We start from the raw sequence: 11748 nt of genomic DNA on the forward strand, positions 1-11748 counted from the left end.
CTGTACCATCATTATTGCCAACAACACTTTCAATATCATGCCTATCAACCAGTTCCATTGGAACTTCATGGTCAATTTCATATATAGTATTTTCATTAAGAACAGCATCCTTCTCAGTGTTAGCTACAACATTATTATTAATGTCATTTACACACAAGTCCAATTCCTGAGACTGTATTGTTTTTTTCTTTCTGGATGAATCGAAAAAACTAAACCGTGTAGCTTGTCTCTTCATTTTGTTTATATTCTTCAGATAATAAAAGGTTTGATCAAACCTTGAGGTGTCTTCAGTGTGTGCTGGCACTGTGTAAGCTTCTTCCAATACATAGTAGTAGCTGTAAAGATATACAGACGTGGACAAAATTGTTGGTACCCTTTGGTCAATGAAAGAAAAAGTCACAATGGTCACAGAAATAACTTTAATCTGACAAAAGTAATAATAAATTAAAATTCTATAAATGTTAACCAATGAAAGTCAGACATTGTTTTTCAACCATGCTTCAACAGAATTATGTAAAAAAATAAACTCATGAAACAGGCATGGACAAAAATGATGGTACCCCTAACTTAATATTTTGTTGCGCAACCTTTTGAGGCAATCACTGCAATCAAACGCTTCCTGTAACTGTCAATGAGACATCTGCACCTCTCAGCAGGTATTTTGGCCCACTCCTCATGAGCAAACTGCTCCAGTTGTGTCCGGTTTGAAGGGTGCCTTTTCCAGACTGCATGTTTCAGCTCCTTCCAAAGATGCTCAATAGGATTGAGGTCAGGGCTCATAGAAGGCCACTTTAGAATAGTCCAATTTTTTCCTCTTAGCCATTCTTGGGTGTTTTTAGCGGTGTGTTTTGGGTCATTGTCCTGTTGCAAGACCCATGACCTGCGACTGAGACCAAGCTTTCTGACACTGGCTAGTACATTTCTCTCTAGAATTCCTTGATAGTCTTGAGATTTCATTGTACCCTGCACAGATTCAAGACACCCTGTGCCAGACGCAGCAAAGCAGCCCCAGAACATAACAGAGCCTCCTCCATGTTTCACAGTAGGGACAGTGTTCTTTTCTTGATATGCTTCATTTTTTCGTCTGTGAACATACAGCTGATGTGCCTTGGCAAAAACTTCGATTTTTGTCTCATCTGTCCACAGGACATTCTCCCAGAAGCTTTGTGGCTTGTCAACATGTAGTTTGGCATATTCCAGTCTTGCTTTTTTATGATTCGTTTTCAACAATGGTGTCCTCCTTGGTCGTCTCCCATGTAGTCCACTTTGGCTCAAACAACGACGGATGGTGCGATCTGACACTGATGTTCCTTGAGCATGAAGTTCACCTTGAATCTCTTTAGAAGTCTTTCTAGGCTCTTTTGTTACCATTCGGATTATCCGTCTCTTAGATTTGTCATCAATTTTCCTCCTGCGGCCACGTCCAGGGAGGTTGGCTACAGTCCCATGGATCTTAAACTTATGAATAATATGTGCAACTGTACTCACAGGAACATCTAGTTGCTTGGAGATGGTCTTATAGCCTTTACCTTTAACATGCTTGTCTATAATTTTCTTTCTGATCTCTTGAGACAGCTCTTTCCTTTGCTTCCTCTGGTCCATGTCGAGTGTGGTACACACCATATCACCAAACAACACAGTGATTACCTGGAGCCATATATATAGGCCCAATGGCTGATTACAAGGTTGTAGACACCTGTGATGCTAATTAGTGGACACACCTTGAATTAACATGTCCCTTTGGTCACATTATGTTCTGTGTTTTCTAGGGGTACCATCATTTTTGTCCATGCCTGTTTCATGAGTTTATTTTTTTACATAATTCTGTTGAAGCATGGTTGAAAAACAATGTCTGACTTTCATTGGTTAACATTTATAGAATTTTAATTTATTATTACTTTTGTCAGATTAAAGTTATTTCTGTGACCATTGTGACTTTTTCTTTCATTGACCAAAGGGTACCAACAATTTTGTCCACGTCTGTATATGTACCAAAAATACAGTTAAAGTAAACCTAAAATAACGCTCGAATACCCTAGTAGAACGTGATTATTTTTCCACTGCTTGTAAAGTAAATACTTTTTGGTTAATGCTTGGCCAAATCTCTTACCAGCAACTTTCCTATCCTACTGTTGTCATAGACACATAGTTGTTGTTCACCTGATTAAAACACTTTCTCTTTTGTTGATCTACGACTCCCTTTCCAAATTATGAGAATTTTTTTTTTTAAATACAGAAGATTAGGCCTTTGGTGCAATGAGGGTGTCACCATTGCTTTTGTGGCACCCAAGCTCAACTTCTTTCTGTGACCAGCCCCTCCCTCAATGCTTTGATTGATAGGGCCAGACAGTGGTAAAGTAGCCTGTTTCTGAACCTAGCTGTCAGAATCAGGAAATTACATAGACTGAATAAAACTCACCAAATGGTAATCTTAAGTAGCCCAAATCCTGGAACTTGAATGACATATGCTGAATGTTGCCATGTAGGTCTTGGTATACATTCGATGACCCTGTGGTGATATAAAAAAAGTATTAAAAACTGATTTATAGCTTTCTTAATACAAATGAATATAAATTAAAATAGAAGAATGAACCTGAAAAATCTGTAATGCTGAACACAACCAGTCATATCACTCTTGACAGCTACAATCAGATGTTAATTCAGAAATAAGGTCCAATTTCACACAATATTAATGAAGTGATACAGATGGTGATGTCTCCTGGAATACAGAGGTAGACATTATTAAACACACCATAAACAAAGAATAGATTGTAAGTTGGAGGGAGTAGCAAGAAATACACACCTATAGGAAAGCTAAGCAAGCTTGAATTATGACCTAGGGTGACATCTATAGCTGTAGGTCCTTCTCTGCAGTAACAGTCTGTAGTGCAGAACTGCAAAAAAAAAAAAAAAAAAAAAATTATATATATATATAAAATAAGGTAATTTACTAATGTCAGTTTGGTGTAAGAAAAATAATTTGCAAGACCCCTTTGAAGAAGCCAATGATTAGTTGCTATTAAAGCCTTCCCCAACTGAACAGACAATTTTAACCACCTCCCGACCGCTGTACGCATATATGCGTCCGGGAGGTGGTTGCTTTACTCCTCCTGGACGCATATACGCGTCTTCTCGCGAGACGCGAGATTTCCTGTGAACGCGCGCGCACAGGAACGGAAGGTAAGCGAGTGGATCTCCAGCCTGCCAGCGGCGATCGCTCGCTGGCAGGCTGGAGATCCGAATTTTTTAACCCCTAACAGGTATATTAGACGCTGTTTTCATAACAGCGTCTAATATACCTCCTACCTGGTCCTCTGGTGGTCCCTTTTGTTAGGATCGACCACCAGTGGACTCAGGTTGGTCAGTACAGTCCCACCAAACACCACACTACACCCCCCCCCCCCCCGTCACTTATTAACCCCTTATAAACCCCTGATCACCCCATATAAACTCCCTGATCACCCCCCTGTAATTGATCACCGCCCTGTCATTGATCACCCCCCTGTCAGGCTCCGTTCAGACGTCCGTATGATTTTTACGGATCCACGGATACATGGATCGGATCCGCAAAAAGCATACGGACGTCTGAATGGAGCCTTACAGGGGGGTGATCAATGACAGGCGGGTGATCACCCATATACACTCCCTGATCACCCCCTGTCATTGATCACCCCCCTGTCATTGATCACCCCCCTGTAAGGCTCCATTAGACGTCCGCATGATTTTTACGGATCCGATCCATGTATCCATGGATCCGTAAAAATCATGCGGACGTCTGAATGGAGCCTTACAGGGGGGGTGATCAGTGACAGGGGGGTGATCACCCTGATTACCCTGATCACCCCCTGTCATTGATAACCCCCCTGTAAGGCTCCATTCAGACGTCCGCATGCGTTCTGTGGATCCGATCCATGTATCCATGGATCCGTAAAAATCATGCGGACGTCTGAATGGAGCCTTACAGGGGGGGGTGATCAGTGACAGGGGGGTGATCACCCTGATTACCCTGATCACCCCCTGTCATTGATAACCCCCCTGTAAGGCTCCATTCAGACGTCCGCATGCGTTCTGTGGATCCGATCCATGTATCCATGGATCCGTAAAAAATCATGCGGATGTCTGAATGGAGCCTTACAGGGGGGGTGATCAGTGACAGGGGGGTGATCACCCTGATTACCCTGATCACCCCCTGTCATTGATAACCCCCCTGTAAGGCTCCATTCAGACGTCCGCATGCGTTCTGTGGATCCGATCCATGTATCCATGGATCCGTAAAAATCATGCGGACGTCTGAATGGAGCCTTACAGGGGGGGTGATCAGTGACAGGGGGGTGATCACCCTGATTACCCTGATCACCCCCTGTCATTGATAACCCCCCTGTAAGGCTCCATTCAGACGTCCGCATGCGTTCTGTGGATCCGATCCATGTATCCATGGATCCGTAAAAAATCATGCGGATGTCTGAATGGAGCCTTACAGGGGGGGTGATCAGTGACAGGGGGGTGATCACCCTGATTACCCTGATCACCCCCTGTCATTGATAACCCCCCTGTAAGGCTCCATTCAGACGTCCGCATGCGTTCTGTGGATCCGATCCATGTATCCATGGATCCGTAAAAAATCATGCGGATGTCTGAATGGAGCCTTACAGGGGGGGTGATCAGTGACAGGGGGGTGATCACCCTGATTACCCTGATCACCCCCTGTCATTGATAACCCCCCTGTAAGGCTCCATTCAGACGTCCGCATGCGTTCTGTGGATCCGATCCATGTATCCATGGATCCGTAAAAAATCATGCGGATGTCTGAATGGAGCCTTACAGGGGGGGTGATCAATGACAGGGGGGTGATCAGGGAGTCTATATGGGTGATCACCCCCTGTCATGATCACCCCCTGTCATTGATCACCCCCCCCTGGTAAGGCTCCATTCAGACATTTTTTTTGGCACAAGTTAGCGGAAATTTTTTGTTTGTTTTTGTTTTTGTTTTTTCTTACAAAGTCTCATATTCCACTAACTTGTGTCAAAAAATAAAATCTCACATGGACGCACCATACCCCTCACGGAATCCAAATGCGTAAACATTTTTAGACATTTATATTCCAGACTTCTTCTCACGCTTTAGGGCCCCTAAAAAGCCAGGGCAGTATAAATACCCCACATGTGACCCCATTTCGGAAAGAAGACACCCCAAGGTATTCCGTGAGGGGCATATTGAGTCCATGAAAGATTGAAATTTTTGTCCTAAGTTAGCGGAAAGTGAGACTTTGTGAGAAAAAAACAAAAAAAAAATCAATATCCGCTAACTTATGCAAAAAAAAAAAATTTCTAGGAACTCGCCAGGCCCCTCATTGAATACCTTGGGGTGTCTTCTTTCCAAAGTGGGGTCACATGTGGGGTATTTATACTGCCCTGGCTTTTTAGGGGCCCGAAAGTGTGAGAAGAAGTCTGGGATCCAAATGTCTAAAAATGCCCTCCTAAAAGGAATTTGGGCCCCTTTGCGCATCTAGGCTGCAAAAAAGTGTCACACATGTGGTATCGCCGTACTCAGGAGAAGTTGGGGAATGTGTTTTGGGGTGTCATTTTACATATACCCATGCTGGGTGAGAGAAATATCTTGGTCAAATGCCAACTTTGTATAAAAAAATGGGAAAAGTTGTCTTTTGCCAAGATATTTCTCTCACCCAGCATGGGTATATGTAAAATGACCCCCCAAAACACATTGCCCAACTTCTCCTGAGTACGGCGATACCACATGTGTGACACTTTTTTGCAGCCAAGGTGGGCAAAGGGGCACCTTTCGGATTTCGCAGGCCATTTTTTACACATTTTGATTGCAAGGTACTTCTTACACATTTGGGCCCCTAAATTGCCAGGGCAGTATAACTACGCCACAAGTGACCCCATTTTGGAAAGAAGACACCCCAAGGTATTCCGTGGGGGGCACGGCGAGTTCCTAGAATTTTTTATTTTTTGTCACAATTTAGCGGAAAATGATGATTTTTCTTTTTTTTTCTTTTTTCCTTACAAAGTCTCATATTCCACTAACTTGCGACAAAAAATAAAAAATTCTAGGAACTCGCCATGCCCCTCACGGAATACCTTGGGGTGTCTTCTTTCCAAAATGGGGTCACTTGTGGGGTAGTTATACTGCCCTGGCAATTTAGGGGCCCAAATGTGTGAGAAGAACTTTGCAATCAAAATGTGTAAAAAATGCCCTGCAAAATCCGAAAGGTGCACTTTGGAATATGTGCCCCTTTGCCCACCTTGGCAGCAAAAAAGTGTGACACATCTGGTATCGCCGTACTCAGGAGAAGTTGGGCAATGTGTTTTGGGGTGTCATTTTACATATACCCATGCTGGGTGAGAAAAATATCTTGGTCAAATGCCAACTTTGTATAAAAAAATGGGAAAAGTTGTCTTTTGCCAAGATATTTCTCTCACCCAGCATGGGTATATGTAAAATGACACCCCAAATCACATTCCCCAACTTCTCCTGAGTACGGCGATACCAGATGTGTGACACTTTTTTGATGCCAAGGTGGGCAAAGGGGCACATATTCCAAAGTGCACCTTTCGGATTTCACCGGTCATTTTTTACAGATTTTGATTGCAAAGTACTTCTCACACATATGGGCCCCTAAATTGCCAGGGCAGTATAACTACGCCACAAGTGACCCCATTTTGGAAAGAAGACACCCCAAGGTATTCCGTGAGGGGCATGGCGAGTTCCTAGAATTTTTTATTTTTTGTCGCAAGTTAGTGGAATATGAGACTTTGTAAGGAAAAAAGAGGAAAAAAAAAAATCATCATTTTCCGCTAACTTGTGACAAAAAATAAAAAATTCTAGGAACTCGCCATGCCCCTCACGGAATACCTTGGGGTGTCTTCTTTCCAAAATGGGGTCACTTGTGGCGTAGTTATACTGCCCTGGCAATTTAGGGGCCCAAATGTGTGAGAAGTACCTTGCAATCAAAATGTGTAAAAAATGGCCTGCAAAATCCGAAAGGTGCACTTTGGAATATGTGCCCCTTTGCCCACCTTGGCTGCAAAAAAGTGTGACACATCTGGTATCGCCGTACTCAGGAGAAGTTGGGGAATGTGTTTTGGGGTGTCATTTTACATATACCCATGCTGGATGAGAGAAATATCTTGGCAAAAGACAACTTTTCCCATTTTTTTATACAAAGTTGGCATTTGACCAAGATATTTTTCTCACCCAGCATGGGTATATGTAAAATGACACCCCAAAACACATTCCCCAACTTCTCCTGAGTACGGCGATACCAGATGTGTCACACTTTTTTGCTGCCAAGGTGGGCAAAGGGGCGCATATTCCAAAGTGCACCTTTTGGATTTCACCGGTCATTTTTTACACATTTTGATTGCAAAGTTCTTCTCACACATTTGGGCCCCTAAATTGCCAGGGCAGTATAACTACCCCACAAGTGACCCCATTTTGGAAAGAAGACACCCCAAGGTATTCTGTGAGGGGCATGGTGAGTTCCTAGAATTTTTTATTTTTTGTCGCAAGTTAGTGGAATATGAGACTTTGTAAGAAAAAATAAAAAAAATAAAATCATCATCATTTTCCGCTAACTTGTGACAAAAAATAAAAAGTTCTATGAACTCACTATGCCCATCAGCGAATACCTTAGGGTGTCTACTTTCCGAAATGGGGTCATTTGTGGGGTTTTTCTACTGTTTGGGCATTGTAGAACCTCAGGAAACATGACAGGTGCTCAGAAAGTCAGAGCTGTTTCAAAAAGCGGAAATTCACATTTTTGTACCATAGTTTGTAAATGCTATAACTTTTACCCAAACCATTTTTTTTTTTGCCCAAACATTTTTTTTTATCAAAGACATGTAGAACAATAAATTTGGCGAAAAATTTATATATGGATGTCGTTTTTTTTGCAAAATTTTACAGCTGAAAGTGAAAAATGTCATTTTTTTGCAAAAAAATCGTTACATTTTGATTAATAACAAAAAAAGTAAAAATGCCAGCAGCAATGAAATACCACCAAATGAAAGCTCCATTAGTGAGAAGAAAAGGAGGTAAAATTCATTTGGGTGGTAAGTTGCATGACCGAGCGATAAACGGTGAAAGTAGTGTAGTGCCGAAGTGTAAAAAGTGCTCTGGTCATGAAGGGGGTTTCACCTAGCGGGGCTGAAGTGGTTAATTAGTTACAGACAAACCTTTTAATTACTGAGTGTAGTCCACCATAGTCAAGGAGAATCACACACACAAATGACACAGAGTCATTAAACTGCTGGATTTTTGCTATGTGATTCTTGACCGGGGTCCCCCACTACTGACCGGGGGACTACACCCAGGAGAAGGTAGAACTGAACCACTAAAGGCTGATTCTCACAACAGAGAAACACAGCCCCATGTGTCAGCCACTTATGTGGTTCCCCTGACCAAAGCTGACTGCATCATAGTGATTTATGATTTGGGATACAGCCATGTCATATCTGATTTTGGATCTAGTGATGAGCACAGTAAATTAGACTCCTGATGTTATAGAAACCATCATGCACTCAGTCTGTGTCAGGAACCACACGTCTCTGAGAGATGCAGCTGAGGCTGAGCCAATCCTTAGGTGACTTTAAATATAGTTGAAAATTCCACCAGAAAACCCACAGGTACATGTTTTTACAAAGTTGGATTTTTGGAGTGTAAAGTATGGTGCAGATTTTGTTGCTGATTTCCTGTGTGAGAATCTCTCCATTCAATTCAATGTCAAACTGTTTCTGCAGTGGAAAACAGTGGAAACCTTAACCAGGTTTTGGCTGAAAATCACTGATTAAAATCAATGAACAAACGCTGACTGTGTGACTAAGACTATGCAATAGGTAGTGGTACAAAAGCTCTGACACACAATTTTTAACACTGGCATTTTAGATGCCGGTGTTAATAAACCCCTAAGCTGGCGGTGGATCCGCCGAAGTTATGAAAAGGTTCTGGCCTATACATAACTTCAATGCATCCAGTGCCAGTTCTAAATGTAAGATAGCTTCTGGCACTGACATTAATTCACGGTTCAGCATCTGTAACTGAGAAAAACAACAAAAATTATTAATGCTGGCCTAAAAGAGTCCAAATTAAAACTCACCTCATGTACTGCTTTCGATGATTAGGTCAGAGTCCTTAGAACTGTTCAGGTTGGAGTTGATGACGAATGACGTTGGAAAATGGACTATATTGCTCAGTGGTAGTTAGATCCTTCATAGGTTTCAAAGAATGCAGAAGAGCAAATGCCTGTAATGTGCCTATATAAAAAAAAGAAAAAAATAATAATTTCAGCCATGTGCACAGTCTATTAAGGGAAGGATAAAATTGATAAAGAATGGGAGGTCATTCAGTGACAAGTGAATCTCCTCCTCACTGAACTGTGTGCTCACTCGCTGAGTGAAAATGGCCAGCACCGGGGAGGCAGAAGACAGCACACTGCAGGTTGGCTTTGCAAACTAAAGCGAAGCTACATTTTGGCGCACCCCAACCAAAACACACACTCCCGCGCCGCTCACCTGGCCCTGGTCCCGTCAGCAGCAGTTGGCTTCTCCTCTGTGTGGTCCTCCTATCTTCTCTCTGCCTCAAACAATCGCTGGCTTGAGGAACCTATATTCCGCCTTATAAGACACACCTAGGTTTTAGAGGAGAACAATTAGAAATACATTTTTTCCATTACACCTCAGGTCAGACCAGCAATCAGACCCCTATTGTTAATCAGACCTCAGATCAGACCCCCATGTCAGCCATCACCCCTCAATGTCACATTTCTCCCCACATGGCCCCTCCATGTTCTCACATTGTTTCTCCCCAGATGGCCCCTCTGTGTTCTCACATTGCTTCTCCCCACAGATTCATGGCCCCCTCCATGTTCTCACATTGCTTCTCCCCACATGGCCCCCTCCATATTCTCACATTGCTTCTCCCCACAGATTCATGGCCCCTCCATGTTCTCACATTGCTTCTCCCCACATGGCCCCCTCCATGTTCTCACATTGCTTCTCCCCACATGGCCCCCTCCATGTTCTCACATTGCTTCTCCCCACATGGCCCCCTCCATGTTCTCACATTGCTTCTCCCCACATGGCCCCCTCCATGTTCTCACATTGTTTCTCCCCACATGGCCCCCTCCATGTTCTCACATTGTTTCTCCCCACATGGCCCCCTCCATGTTCTCACATTGTTTCTCCCCACATGGCCCCCTCCATGTTCTCACATTGCTTCTCCCCACATGGCCCCCTCCATGTTCTCACATTGCTTCTCCCCACATGGCCCCCTCCATGTTCTCACATTGCTTCTCCCCACAGATTCATGGACCCCTCCATGTTCTCACATTGCTTCTCCCCACATGGCCCCCTCCATGTTCTCACATTGTTTCTCCCCACATGGCCCCCTCCATGTTCTCACATTGTTTCTCCCCACATGGCCCCCTCCATATTCTCACATTGCTTCTCCCCACAGATTCATGGCCCCTCCATGTTCTCACATTGTTTCTCCCCACATGGCCCCCTCCATGTTCTCACATTGCTTCTCCCCACATGGCCCCCTCCATGTTCTCACATTGCTTCTCCCCACAGATTCATGGCCCCTCCATGTTCTCACATTGCTTCTCCCCACAGATTCATGGACCTCTCCATGTTCTCACATTGCTTCTCCCCACATGGCCCCCTCCATGTTCTCACATTGTTTCTCCCCACATGGCCCCCTCCATGTTCTCACATTGCTTCTCCCCACAGATTCATGGCCCCCTCCATGTTCTCACATTGCTTCTCCCCACAGATTCATGGCCCCTCTCCATGTTCTCACATTGCTTCTCCCCACAGATTCATGGCCCCTCCATGTTCTCACATTGCTTCTCCCCACATGGCCCCCTCCATGTTCTCACATTGCTTCTCCCCACATGGCCCCCTCCATGTTCTCACATTGCTTCTCCCCACATGGCCCCCTCCATGTTCTCACATTGCTTCTCCCCACAGATTCATGGCCCCCTCCATGTTCTCACATTGCTTCTCCCCACATGGCCCCCTCCATATTCTCACATAGCTTCTCCCCACAGATTCATGGCTCCCTCCATGTTCTCAAACTTCTCATATAGCTTCTCCCCACAGATTCATGGCCCCCTCCATTTTTGTTATGTTGTCACATTTCAATTTCAGCCCCTGGTCGGTGGTCCCCTCCTTAATGCCAACTTGTCAGTGTCACACAAATCACACTCAACCAACCAGGCTGTCCTGAGTCCTGACCTGTCCAGACTCCTTTCTGTTAGGCTAGGGGCCGGCTCTTCAATCTTTCATGGCTGTGTGTGGGGTGTGGACTGTCAGCAACTAGGGCACTCTGCAGACAGTGAGAGGACTCCTCTCTCCTTCTCTGTTCTGGGCTGGCAGCTTCGCGGCGCTGCTCACTCTCAAGACACTCCCCTTTGTTGCCATGACTGCGAGGCTGGGGGCGGGGGGAGGGCGGCAGCACTGTGGAAGACTGGCTGACACACACACAGCCACGCTCACGCTGACTGACTGTAAGTAACAGCCGCAGGCTGAAAAATACAGGGGTGCAGGCGCAGCTGCAGGACCGGGTCGGGATCCCTGCTTCTCACCGGTCCTGCGAACCGCCTGTAATTTTAACAAACGGTTCGGCAGAACCGGAGAGAACCGGCTGGATCCCATGCCTGAATATACTCTTTCTAATAGCTGCCGCCTAAATGTGTAATAAAGCTTTATCTCGTCTGGGGAGAC

At 44.5% G+C, this 11748-nt stretch overlaps 1 long non-coding RNA gene across 2 annotated transcripts; it reads right to left on the reverse strand.

Annotated features, from left to right (window-relative positions):
* Positions 1-221: 221 nt before the first annotated feature.
* Positions 222-11525, reverse strand: LOC122931862. 2 transcript variants are annotated; one of them, XR_006388245.1, is made up of 7 exons: positions 11260-11525; positions 9535-9650; positions 9120-9276; positions 2804-2894; positions 2594-2719; positions 2420-2509; positions 222-335 (listed from the first exon to the last, which is right to left on the reverse strand). It is a non-coding gene; the product is annotated as an uncharacterized LOC122931862 (long non-coding RNA). The 2 variants fall into 2 exon arrangements; XR_006388246.1 differs by having other exon boundaries at positions 11239-11525.
* Between the last annotated feature and the right edge of the window lie 223 nt (positions 11526-11748).

Source organism: Bufo gargarizans, chromosome 1 (genome assembly GCF_014858855.1).
Source record: "Bufo gargarizans isolate SCDJY-AF-19 chromosome 1, ASM1485885v1, whole genome shotgun sequence".
In the NCBI taxonomy this organism is placed as follows: domain Eukaryota; kingdom Metazoa; phylum Chordata; class Amphibia; order Anura; family Bufonidae; genus Bufo; species Bufo gargarizans.